Here is a 14,827-nt window from a genome sequence, read left to right on the forward strand (position 1 = left end):
GGATGGGAGGAGGGCATTGGTGGAGAAACTGAGCACTCTCAATTGATAATTGAAATTGAAAGTGGAATTTATAATTGATAATAGAATATTGTATGCCTAAAACTCAATAGTGAATAACTTTGTAGTTTACAAACGATTCTTTAAGAAGTTACTTGTTTTTAAAAAATTAATATACTTTCATTACTCATTAAATTACTTGAATACCATGAGAATTTTAATTAGTGTGTAGATGTGGTTCTCCATTCATCCATTTGTATCCCTTCTAGAAATTAATTCACCAGAAAAATAGTTGTCAGATATCAAAATTGACATTTAAAAATAGATTGTTAATGAAAGTCTAAATAAGATTAAATGGAAGTAATTTAAATTTGCAAGGAAAATCCAACCAAATTTAATGACCATAAAATTATTTGATGAAAATAAATTAAATACTGTGTATTTCAAGACTTACAATTATATTGGCAATGATGTAGTATACTTTTAGTATCTCTGTTTATATTCAATAAGTTCTTTAATTTCCACATGAACTTTCTTCTTTGCTTATTTTTAGCTATTCCTTTCTCATATTGATGAAAATTAAACAACGTATTCCTTTCTTCAATTTCAATGTTTATGCCATAATATACACACATAAAATTTAAAGACATTGGATAAAATTGATAACAGAAACTCTAAATAGTTATTTATAACAAATTAATACATTTGCAAATATATGTATATATAATGCAAATAGAATGTGTGCAATTTTAAGTGAGCATTGCAGTTAAACTTGTCTAAGCATTGAGTTCAATAGTGCAATGTAGTCAAACATTGAACACAGTGCCTGGGCATTTCAATTAAATGAGTTATCCTGTGAATTTGTGCAAGTGCAGTAACTAAAGTGCATAATCCCTGTAAGCACTGTGACAGAGAGAAAATACCACTTCCAGTCACTGCAACAACAGTAACTAAATGAAAGTTAACTAAGTCTGATAAAAAGCCAGTTCCTGAAAAATTAATACAACTGAAAAATATTTATTAAGCAGAAAATAAAGACTCAGATAACTAGGAACAGAAAATAAAAAATACTCCAACCACCATTACTAAATTATAGAAGAAAATAAAGAAATATTATAATTAATAACTAAAGTATTATAAAAGTAAGCAAAATATATAAATAACAGAAAGAGAAAAAATGATTCAAACATAATTTGCAAATATATAAGTGAATTAATGTGCTGCATGCATTAATAAATTTAGGGCTAGCCAAAGATACTGCTAAATTTATGCTAACTAAATTTTAAACTATTTTAATAATATTTTAGTCATAATATGGTTTATGTATCTTTTAATGGTAGTGTTGCAGATTATTCAGTAAAATGGGAAGCAAGGGAAGTAAACTGGCAAAAAGAGGGCTTCTCCAATCTATTCTGGTAAGTCAGTTGGAGCACCTACACTACAATGATTTTTACTATCAGCAAGCCCCAAGAGGCAGGTCAAGTTGTATGTGAAGCCCATTGGTATTCAAAGGATGGTAACTTCCACCTGATTTCTCAGAGATCGATGGACTCAGGCTCTACTGAGGAAAGAAAAATTAGTCCAAACATTTGTACAGGTATTCTTGGACTGTTGAAATTTTTTTAAATTTTTATTTTTACCAAAGTGTATTACAAATATTTCACAGTAATTTTTTTAGGTAAATGGTTAAACAAGATAGCATTTATTGTACTAAGCTTGCTTAGAAATATGTGAGGTGTTTGTTTCTGGCATTTGGTATGTACCATTTTTCACATGTATGAGATGTTATTTAAATTTTATATTGATGTGAATTTCCGTGATAATAAATGATGATGAAAAATTTTTCATGTGTTTCTGAATAATGTATCCTTCTTCCTCATAGAAGTACACATTCATTTCCATTTTCCAATTTCTGTTTTATTGGATATTTTTCTGGTTTCTGGATTTTTTTATTGTTGTTGATGTGTGAGTATTTTGTTTATCTTTAGTATCAACACTGTATCCTATGTGCAGATATTTTCTCCCATTTAGTTATATGTCCTTAACTTTTAGCCCATGTTTCTTTTGATATGTAGAAACAATTTTGGTGTAGTCTTATTGTTTTATTTTCTTATTCTGCCACCATTTGGGATTTGTGTTGGGACTTTATATATCTAAAACTCAGCTATGAATAACTTTGTAGATTATGGTGCTTATTTTTAAATTTAATTTACATTATTTAGAGCATGTATCACAACATTGACATAGATGATCATAAAACACTTGTTTCCAGGCAAGTGGGAGTGAAGTTACTTAAAAAGGAAAAAATATGTTAAATAAATTTAGCCAGAAGAATAAAATAAATAAAAAATCATATTACTTAGGTGTGGTATTTAGAATAGTTGCATGAAGAAAGACAATGGTCTAAATGGGAAATGCCCTGATAATATAGTGAGGAGAAGAAAGAAACTTAGTGGAAGATGAGAAACACAAATATGGAGGGCCAGGCGCTAAGAGGTATAAGGTGCATTGGTAGTGTTAAAAAAGGAAAGAAATAAATTTCCAAGACAAAGAAAAAAATGAAACCAAGAGACTCAATTTTTAACAATTCAAACTTAAAATAGGACTGTCTTACTGGCAGGCTGGGGAATGAAAGGGATCGTATGTGATACAATTGGGGAATATTGGTGTTGGGGATATTGGCGATGGTTGACATTGGTGGTGGTGGGATTGGCTGTGATTCATTCTATGTCTCAAACCCATTTATGAAGTACTTTCTAAATCACAATGGTTTCAATAAAATAAAATTTAAAAATAAAGAAAGGAAAAAATGGGCACGGTGTGGTGGTGTTACAGGTAAGGTGTCTGCCTTGAAGCACTTGCCAAGGAAAGACCACGGTTTGATCCCCTGGCGTCCTATTTGGTCCCTACCTCCCCCAGCCAGGAGCAATTTCTGAGGGCTTAGCCAGGAGTAACCCCTGAGCATCAAATGGGTGTGCCCCCCCAAAAAAGGAAAAAGAAAATAAATTTAAAAAAGGAGATAAAAGCATGAACATTCAAATATTTGAAAAAATATTTTATCTCCAATGAAGTTACTATGTCACTGTCAGAAAGTTTAGTAAACTTTGTTGCTTTTGAGTATTATGTTACTTCATTTATTTCTGAACATTAGGTGACTAACAGCCAAGATACCCTTCAACAGATGAATCACTAAAGAAACTGTGGTACATATATACAATGGAATATTATGCAGCCGTCAGGAGAGATGAAGTCATGAAACTTTCCTATACATGGATGTACATGGAATCTATTATGCTGAGTGAAATAAGTCAGAGAGAGAGAGAGAAAAACGCAGAATGGTCTCACTCTTCTATGGGTTTTAAGAAAAATGAAAGATATTCTTGCAATAATAATTTTCAGACTCAAAAGAGAAAAGAGCTGGAAGTTACAGCTCATCTCATGAAGCTCACCACAAACAGGGATGAGTTTAGTTAGAGAAATGTTTTGAACTATCCTAATAAAGAGAATGTATGAGGAAAATAGAAAGCCTGTCTAGAGTACAGGTGGGGGTTGGGTGGGGAGGAGGAAGATTTGGAACATTGGTGATGGGAATGTTGCACTGGTGATGGGTGGTGTTCTTTACATGACTGAAACCCAAACACAATTATGTATGTAATAAAGTTGTTTAAATAAAAAAAGATATTGTCTCAATTGGTGTGTTCTATAGGAATGACATTATTAAATAAAAATGGTCCAGAAAAATCAAACATTATTGCTGATACTACAGATTTTGTGGAACATGTTCTTGTTTGCCAAGTTCCAGGTCTTCTGAAAGTATGAGAAGATAGTAGAGGTGGGTGGATTCCCACACTCACTCCAAAAATGGGGAACATTGGTGTAGGAAAGTTAGACTATTGAAGGCTGGTATAATATGATGACTAAAACCCAACTCTGAACATTTTTGAAACCATGGTGCTTAAATGAAGAAATTATATAAAAAGTCATAATCTTGCATCTTCTATATTGCTATGATCTAATATTCAAGAAGTTTAATAGAAGCCACCTTTTCATAGTTATAAAATACATTTGCATGTGAAAATAAAATTAAATTAAGGTATGCATTTATAAGGAAGATAGTTGTTATATGGAATTTATCTCTTTTATGTAAAATGTTAAAATTATAAATATTTGGTGCCAGAGAGATACTACAGCAGTAGGGCATTTGCCTTGCATGAGGCCAATCTAGGACAGGCCTGGGTTCGATTCCTAGCATCCCATTGGTACCCTGAGCCTGCTAGGAGTGGTTTCTGAACTCAGACCTAGGAGTAACTCCTGAGCTCCACCGGCTGTGGCTCAAACACATAAATAAATAAATAAGTAAATAAATAAATATAATAATAAAATAATAAAATTTGTCATTAAGCCATTTACTGGCCTATCTGGAGTTTTGGTCAGATTGATGTCTCTGCAGAGAACCATAGAGGAGCAGTGAAGCAGGACCACTGGTATAGCAGCAATTGTGGGTGATGGGTGCAGCAGGCATGGCTTTGACAGGTAGAGTCTTGCTTTACCCTTTCTTCTTAATATTGCCATCTGTCAGCTGTGTGGCCAGTGTACCCATAATTTTCCCAGGATTTGGTTTACATCTCTTTTTAAGAACAGAGTGAATCTATTGAACTGGCCGGCCAGGTACAGATATGGTGACTATATTTGTTCATGGTTCTTTAATAAAAAAAAATTAGTGGAAAATATGCGAAGAAATAAAAAGGGAGAAAATACATGTTCAAAAGAGAGTACAGGATTCTTCAATGTGTAAACACTATCAAAGAGACACAGAAACAAGTAAGCATGATACATGTTCAAGAAAACACTAGAATAAAGACCAAATTATTATCAGGAGGAAATATTTCTATATTTTTGCATGTAGTGCAAAATAGTTTTTACTTAAACGTACGCAAAAATATATGAGATAAAAGAGAGAAGCTTGTGTTTAAGAGAGGTTCTCCAGAAGATAGATAAGCAAGCAAGGAAACATGGAAGCAATCACCTGAGATTTGTGTTCAAATTAGTAGGGCTAACTAGAAAAGCAAACTCGGAGTTTTGTGCTGTTCTTCCAAACTTTCTTTTTCTAGAGTTTGTGCAAAAATTGTCATGAAAATACCATTCACTGTTGATGGTCTTCTCATTATCTCATCCCTTGCATTATTGATGTTCTTTTAGTAATTTTATTTTCTTCGATAGCTTTTTCTTTTTTTTGGAGGGGTCCACCATTCTCTGAGTGAAGCTTTTGATTTCTTTACTTAATGATGCCTGAGTTCCTCTTCTTCATAAAATTTAGTACTTGTATGTAAAATGTATCTGGTCTTTATGTTTCAATCTACTTCAGGACGAGGCAAAATCTTTTTGAGTTTTTTAATGTTACCAATTAACTATCTTCTGAAGAAATTGAACTTCATCCTTTCTCGAGTGTATTATTACTACACCCTTTTTCAAATATCCCACCTCTCATAACCAATAGAAAACTTGTTGAAGACCATTTCTAAGTCTCTTTTGCCTTTGGAATTTTGCTATTTCCCTGTATGTCTTTATATGATGCATATAACAGTGGTCCCTCTGTATCTGTCCATCTTCTGCTGATTAACTTCACTTAACATTATGCTAACTTTTCTTAAAGTTGAGTAGTATTCCACTGTGGATACCATAGATGTTTTTTTAAATCCAGTTATCTTTCCTTGAACAGTGGGTAGTTTCTAGATGTGGCTATTGTAAATAATGCTATCATAGACATAAGAATTCAAATGTCTTTTTGGAATAGAGTTTTGGGGCCACTGAATTAGATGCTAAAAAAGTGCAGTTACTGGACCATATGGAAGCATCCTGATTTTTTATCAGATGTGTGTATGTTGTTTTATAAAATGGCTGGACCAGAAGGCATTTTTGTAAGCATGAGTGAGATTTCCCTCTTCCCCACATCCAAGACTACACTAATTTCTTACATTCTGTGTAACACGTGCCAGTCTTACCAAAGTGTGATAACTCATTATTAAGAATTAATACAAGATTTTGAAAATAATGTTCAGGAACACTTTACAGTTAGATTCTGTTAAGCCAAAATTATATGGGCAAGAGAGCTATAGAACAATACCAAATGAGAGTGAAGATATGAGCCAATAAATTATGACTGTGTATACTTAACTTCAACTAAAAATAATCAAATAGCATTTGTCTTGCACACGGTCAACATGGGTTTGATCCTTGGCATTTTACATGGTCCCCAGAGCACTGACGAAAGCCTGAGCACAGAAGCAGGAGTAACCCCTCAAGAACTGCCAGGTGTGACCCAAAAAACAAGCAAAAAAGATGATCACATAGATTCCTAAAACATATAAAAAGGCAAGTGCAAGTTATTTATTTGTGATCATGTGCATCATGTGGGATATGACTGTGAATGTAAGGATTATATTAATGATATTAATACAATATTTATATAAAATATAAAAGATAATTATGATAGTATAAAGTTAAATGTGATGATATCAACGGACAAAATACTATTTGACATAAGTCTGACTTTCATGACAAATAACACAACTAAGAAAAATAAATCTTTCAACTTACCAAATACATAGACTAACAAATATGCACAGATATTTTATTTAAAATTGAAAATATTTATATTTTCCTTCTAAGAACAATAAAAGGGATACAATTTTATTCAAAATTTGAACTTAACTTTGTGTTCAAGTCATAGCTATTAGACTTTTATGAATAAAATAATTCATAACAGGGTGGAAGAAGCAAAATTTGGTCTCATGGAAAATATATTTAAGTTAAAAGAAGGTAATAAGCAACCAATAGAAACTATTCCAAATGACTTTAGAAACTATGGCTTTTAAGACCAAGTTTCATTTTTTTCTAAAATATTATTAAAAAAAATCTGAAAATTTATCAAATTAATCGTTACACTAAGAAAATTTGAAATACATTTAATAAAATAAGTATGAAACTATTTACTTTAAGATTTATAAATATTGCTGGAGAAATAAAAATATAATAAATGAGAAATGAATCTCTAGAATGGAATATTTAATAATAAAGATAATAGTACTCCCTGAATTTATCTTCAGATTAAAGTCAAACCTATCATGTTGAGGTTAAGAAGTATGTGGTTCAAAAAAAATTAAGTTTATAAAAAAAACAGGGATGAGTTTAGTTAGAGAAATAACTAAGTTTCGAACTATCCTAATAATGGGAATGTACGAGGAAAATAGAAAGCCTGTCTAGAGTACAAGCGGGGGTTGGGTGGGGAGGAGGGAGATTTGGGACATTGGTGATGGGAATGTTGCACTGGTGATGGGTGGTGTTCTTTACATGACTAAAATCCAAACACAACCATGTATGTAATAAATTTGTTTAAAATAATTAAGTTTATAAAAAAAAGAAGTGTATGGTTCATATGTCCTAGACATGTGACTAGAGCTAGGGATAAATAACTATATTTCTGTTCGAGTGTTCTAAACTTTATTGAACTTTGTATCAAATATACGAACTATCTAAAAGGACATTTCTTAGTGTTTCTAAGACACTTACCTTATAAAAATATACCCTGATAGAATACTAACAAAAATGATAGTCACTTTCTTACCGAGTTTGCAAAACAACAGTTATATAGCAAAATGAATGATCATGTGAGACAATATTCACTGATTCTGTTTAGATTTATGTTACTGGTTATATATCAAATGTAGAGAAGGTACTGAATGTGTCTCAGTCCGATCTTGATGATCAAATTGGAAATTAAAGCAATGCCAAGAGCTAGTCTTTGTAATTTTTTTACCTAAAATATGTGACACTTACATTTTTGCAAATCTATTAAAGTTAAAAGTAAGCCTCAAACAACTTGTTGTACAACAGACTAAAAATTTTCATTTTGTTAGACCTGAACAAAGGACTAGGGGTTCAGCGAGTTTTTTACAGTGTCAGTTTATCTTGATTAAAACTAAAGTTTTTATTTAGCACTTCATATTATTAATCAAAAAGTGATGAGTTAAGTAAACATGTAATAATGCCATAATATTGCAACTCCAGTAGGTAATTAAATAAGATTTTTTTTACCTTTTAAAAATGTCTTTATATCTACCACTGTTTGAAGAACAGTCAGAAAAAGTACTATAAAATTTATCTCTCCTTCATCCACTCCTCACTCTTACATATTGCATTGACTCCAAGAATATTTTCCTCCGCTCATCTGTAAATTTTTAATATCCAATATATTAAAAAATTGCTTATAACCTGAGCAATAATTTACCCCACCAAAAATTGAAAGATGAGACTTCCTCAAAGAATATAAACAGATGGTTAATAGACATTAAAAGTGTTTTTTATTCACCTGTTAGCAAGTATGGGCATATCAAATATGTTACTTCATATCAGTAAAATGGGCACATACAAAAAAGAAAAATGTATATAAAATACTTCATGTCACTTAGATTAAAGGCATCTTCAAGGGAGAAATACGAGCATCAAATATTGTGGAAGCAGAGGTAAAACAAATGGGACTGCACCTCAAAGGAAATAATGACTAGGACACAAAGCAACACACAGAATGAGAGAAATTATTCTCACAATATCCGTCAGATAGGAAGCCAATATTCAAGATATACAAGGTACTGACGGAACTTAATAAGTAAAAATATCTAACCCCATTAAAAATGTGGAAAAGAAATGACACAAATATTTTTTCAAAGAAAAAATACATTGCTAATAATCAGGTGATGCAAATCAAAACCACAATGAGGTGTCATCTTATGCCAGAGAGATTGGTACACATCACAAAGAATAATAACAATCAGTTCTGACATGGATATGGGAAGAATGAATTCTCATTTGCTGCTGGTGAAAATTCATTTAAGTCCAGGCTTTCTGGAAAACAATATAGATATTCCTCAAAAAAGTGGAAACTAAACACCTATATGATCCAACAATACCACCCATTAAAATATAGCTAGGACCACAAAAATAATACAAAAATATCCTTTGAATGTCTATGTTTATTGTAGCACTATATACAATAGCCAGAATCTGGAAACACCCAAATGCCTGACAACAGGTGAGTAATAGCTAAAAAAAATGGTGGTACATATACAGAATGGAATACTACACAGCTGTTTGGAAAAAATGAAGTCATAAAATTTCCTATACATGTACAGAAATGGAGACTATTTTGCTGTGTAAAATAAGTCAGATGGAGTGAGATAGACATAGAATACTCTCAATCATCTGTGGGATCTAATAAAAATAAAAGACAGAATGGTAGTAATTCCAATTGACACTAGAGATGAGAAACAAAAGGACAAGATTATTATATGGAGTTGAACAAAGAATAGTGAGTGCAGTATCATGATATAACAATGATCTATATAACAATTAACTATAACAATTATTATGATAGTAATAGTAAGTGAGAGAAATAGAATGCCTGTCTCAAAGAATAACTGGGGTGGGGGAAGAGGGAGGTGAATATCGCCATGAGGTGAATATTTATGAAAAAAAAACCAACTATGATCATGTTTGTAACCATGATATTTAAATAAAGATATTATTTTTAAAAAATCAGGGGCCTGAGTGGTGGCACAAGTGGTAAGGCGTCTTGCCTTGCCAGTGCTAGCCTAGGACAGTCTGCAGTTCGATTCTCCAGTGTCCCATCTGGTCCCCCAAGCCAGGAGCGATTTCTGAGCACATAGCCAGAAGTAACCCCTGAGAGTCACCGGTGTGACCCAAAATCCAAAACAAACAAACAACAACAACAATAACGGAACCAAGACAATACTTATGTATGAGTGTCAGAGAAGAAACTTCACTCACCATTGTTGTTGAAACAATAGACACTTCTATACTAAGAATATAGATTCCATAGGATTCAGCAATTCCATTTCTTCTCATTCATCCTAAAGTCACCAAATCTCAATTCCCCAAACACCTATTTTTATTTTTTATTTTTTGGTTTTTCGGGCCACACCCGTTTGATGCTCAGGCTAAGCGCTCCTGGCTAAGCGCTCAGAAATTGCCCCTGGCTTGGGGGGACCATATGAGAGCCCGGGGGATCAAACATCGGTCCTTCCTTGGCTAGCGCTTGCTAGGCAGACATCTTACCTCTAGAACCATCTACTTTAATTTTATAACTATTCACAATAGTCAGAATCTAGAAACAATGCCATATCAAAGAGATGAAGAATAAATAAAAACATCAGTTACACATATACAAAAGAATACTATGTGGGCACAACAAAAGATAAAATTATTCAGTTTCCTGATATGTAAACAAGCCTGAGGATTATCATGCTGAGTGAAGTCAGAGGAGAGAAAAAGATATAAATATCTTGTCTCATTTGTGGTAAATGAAGAAATGTATCAGGGGAATAGCAAATCCCCAAATATAGCAGAGTTTGATAACTTATTTACAAAAATAAAATTGCCAATGTGGAGGCTAAATGGGAGAGTCAGTTGAGGTGTTAGGGACATTATGATAGAACATATAGTATTGGAACATCATATGCATTAAAATATATAGTAACTGTTTTGTAAATTTGGGTGTAAAAAACAAAAAATAGTGAAAATAATAAAATGGAAGTGTATATATCAATGTAAGTTTGCTGTATTTTCTTTCTGAGCAAATAAATTTAACAATTTGGAATAGCGGGATTATAGAAAATAAATACTGCATTTATTAAGGTTTGATTCCTTATAAAAATATATCTATAATTAAATATTTGGTAGAGATTAAAACATGACACAGGCAAGAATTGTTCAGACCTTGGCAAATTACACTGCACAAGATATATAATATTCTTTTAGGTCTCTACATTTTGTGCACAAGTTGTCAAAAGTGAATAATATTTGTAATTTCCAGTGGCACAATATGGATAAGAGACAGATGAAGTTAATGTAATATTTGAGTTCAGCCAATGATTTCAAATACCCTCCATTGGTCTGTTAAAAAAAAAAAGTACATGAACTGAACAATGAATTTGATTGATTTGAAAGTCTCCATTCCTTTCTTTCTTCAGGCTAGCCTATGATAGATAGATACCTGATGACTGGCAAAAACAAACAAACAAACAAAAAACCCCAAAAAGCAAAAAACAATAAAAAACACCCAGAAAGCAGACTTCAGAGAATGGACTAAAAGAAAAATATATTAACATTCTGGGCAGTTAAAAATTGATTATTCTTTCAATATATAAATTTAAAGATGAACTCAAAAATTCACTAGGATCTCACTGTTTACCGCAACTGATTAATTCTGCTGGATATGATTCACAGTTACTTATTAGATTTATAATATTCTATACATTTTATTCAGATGCTCTACCAAATTATATATATGTATGTACATGCATATATATTACTTCATTAAAATCAATTCCCTTCAAAAGCTTGTAATGACAGATTTTTCTTTCTTTTTCTGAAAAAAACATGAAATCACTCCTTAAGCTCACTTAGCAATGTATACAAGAAATAAACCCAGAAATTCCTCTACTTTTCAGAGCTGACATAAATATAATTTGGAAGAAAATGCTATTTTAAAAACAGCTTAAATATCTGTTCATGTTCTGAAAAAGATGATCATGACTTTTCTGAAACCTGCCTAAGGAACCTTTACAGCACTGAAAAAAAATCTGTGTGAAAACTTACCCCAAAATTGTTTTCCTGAAGGAATCTAGTCTCTGGAGGTGTCAAAAGATCACAACACCCAGGCTTTTTAGATCTGCTTATCCATTACTCAATTATTCCTTAGAGGGTTGGTAACTGCATCATAGATTACAGCTTAACTCTATTTTCCACAACATGATACTTTATAAAATTACAGTCTATGCTATAGCATTTCGGTTTGATTTATGCCCAGCCCCAGGCATGAAATCTGCTTTCTTCTAGGGGAAAATTATGCTTCCTTGAATAGAAAGAGTAGATGACAACCATAAAATAAATTTAGGTTCCCCTTTTCAGTTATCCACATTTTTATCTCTCTTAAAAATATGAAGAATTAGGGATGGATAAATTTGCAGTGTTAAAAAATGGGAAAAGTGTTAAATCAGTATGTTTGCTTTATGCATGTAAGCAGGCATCTAAACTTTATATTCTGCAGTCTACTTCCTGAAAATACTTAAATTTAAAGACAGAGGAGAAAATTAATTCCAACTTTGCTATTTAGTCCACTATATGTCATTTTACATTTTATGAAATGCTTAATTATTTTTCAATGTATGCAACTTTGTCAATAAGGTGCTTAAAAATGACCTCAGAATGTCACAAGCTAATACATTCCTTTTCAATTTTGCACAAAAAATTCCCATTTGAAACAAATGAGAAGGATGAGGAAAAACTATTTTAAAGTATTTCAATAAATAATATACAACTAAAAGTGAGGAGGGGAAGAGGGGAGACAAAAACTAAAAGTGAAATATTTTCTTTGTGCAGTCAAAATGTTTTCATAGAAAGATTGGAAAGTGACAATGAAAAATGCCTTAATTTAAATAGGACCCTAGGCTACAGTTTATTGTGTTTTCTAAGTCAATTGAATTTAAATATGATAATTTAATGAAATAGTAAAATATTTTTAATATTTCTTGGTTGTTGTTAAAATTCTAATTATGCTTGAGTAAAGTGCAATGAATACAGAAAAAATAAATGACTGAATTCCTATTTTTAGCCAGCCAAAATAAAATAGTTATTTCTCCAGATTCTTTTGTCATAGAAATTGAATTGGCTACAGGATATATTTGAGATATTTGTTTGAATTAAATAAATATGTGGTAGTTATGCATTTTTATTTTACTTGCATGGGGAAGAGCTGGCCAGACATTTAAAGGAATCACTCCTGGAAGTGATCAATGGTCCAAACTGAACAGGGATCAAACTGGATGGACTGCCTTCAAAGGAAATTGCTTTAGCTCCTATGTTGTCTCCAGTAATTAAGTAGTATTTATTTTTTAAAAGTTTTAAAACATATACTATTGATTTTTGCATTTTCTTTTTTTTTTTTTTAATTTTTTTTTTATTTAAACACCTTGATTACATACATGATTGTGTTTGGGTTTCAGTCATAAAAGGAACACCACCCATCACCAGTGCAACATTCCCATCACCCAAGTCCCAAATCACCCTCCTCCCCACCCAACCCCCGCCTGTACCCTAAACAGGCTCTACATTTCCCTCATACATTCTCAATATTAGGACAGTTCAAAATGTAGTTATTTCTCTAACTAAACTCATCACTCTTTGTGGTGAGCTTCCTGAGGTGAGCTGGAACTTCCAGCTCTTTTCTCTTTTGTGTCTGAAAATTATTATTACAAGGGTGTCTTTCATTTTTCTTAAAACCCATAGATGAGTGAGACCATTCTGCGTTTTTCTCTCTCTCTCTGACTTATTTCACTCAGCATAATAGATTCCATGTACATCCATGTATAGGAAAATTTCATGACTTCATCTCTCCTGACAGCTGCATAATATTCCATTGTGTATATGTACCACAGTTTCTTTAGCCATTCATCTGTTGAAGGGCATCTTGGTTGTTTCCAGAGTCTTGCTATGGTAAATAGAGCTGCAATGAATATAGGTGTAAGGAAGGGGTTTTTGTATTGTATTTTTGTGTTCCTAGGGTATATTCCTAGGAGTGGTATAGCTGGATCGTATGGGAGCTCGATTTCCAGTTTTTGGAGGAATCTCCATATCGCTTTCCATAAAGGTTGAACTAGACAGCATTCCCACCAGCAGTGGATAAGAGTTCCTTTCTCTCCACATCCCCGCCAACACTGTTTATTCTCATTCTTTGTGATGTGTGCCATTCTCTGGGGTGTGAGGTGGTATCTCATCGTTGTTTTGATTTGCATCTCCCTGATGATTAGTGATATGGAACATTTTTTCATGTGTCTTTTGGCCATGTGTATTTCTTCTTTGTCAAAGTGTCTGTTCATTTCTTCTCCCCATTTTTTGATGGGGTTAGATGTTTTTTTCTTGTAAAGTTCTGTCAGTGCCTTGTATATTTTGGAGATTAGCCCCTTATCTGATGGGTATTGGGTGAATAGTTTCTCCCACTCAGTGGGTGGCTCTTGTATCCTGGGCACTATTTCCTTTGAGGTGCAGAAGCTTCTCAGCTTAATATATTCCCATCTGTTAATCTCTGCTTTCACTTGCTTGGAGCGTGCAGTTTCCTCCTTGAAGATGCCTGTAATGTCCTGTAGTGTTTTGCCTATGTGCTGTTCTATATATCTTATGGTTTTGGGGCTGATATCGAGGTCTTTAATCCATTTGGATTTTACCTTTGTACATGATGTTAGCTGGGGGTCTAAGTTTAATTTTTTGCAAGTGGCTATCCAATTGTGCCAACACCACTTGTTGAAGAGGCTTTCCCTGCTCCATTTAGGATTTCCTGCTCCTTTATCAAAAATTAGATGGTTGTATCTCTGGGGAACATTTTCTGAGTATTCAAGCCTATTCCACTGATCTGAGGACCTATCCTTATTCCAATACCATGCTGTTTTGATAACTGTTGCTTTGTAGTACAGTTTAAAGTTGGGAAAAGTAATTCCTCCCATATTCTTTTTCCCAATGATTGCTTTAGCTATTCGAGGGTGTTTATTGTTCCAAATGAATTTCAAAAGTGTCTGATCCACTTCTTTGAAGAATGTCATGGGTATCTTTAGAGGGATGGCATTAAATCTGTATAATGCCTTGGGGAGTATTGACATTTTGATGATGTTAATCCTGCCAATCCATGAGCAGGGTATGTGTTTCCATTTCCGTGTGTCCTCTCTTATTTCTTGGAGCAGAGTTTTATAGTTTTCTTTGTATA

The sequence above is a fragment of the Suncus etruscus genome, chromosome 4 (assembly GCF_024139225.1).
Source record: "Suncus etruscus isolate mSunEtr1 chromosome 4, mSunEtr1.pri.cur, whole genome shotgun sequence".
NCBI lineage: Eukaryota > Metazoa > Chordata > Mammalia > Eulipotyphla > Soricidae > Suncus > Suncus etruscus.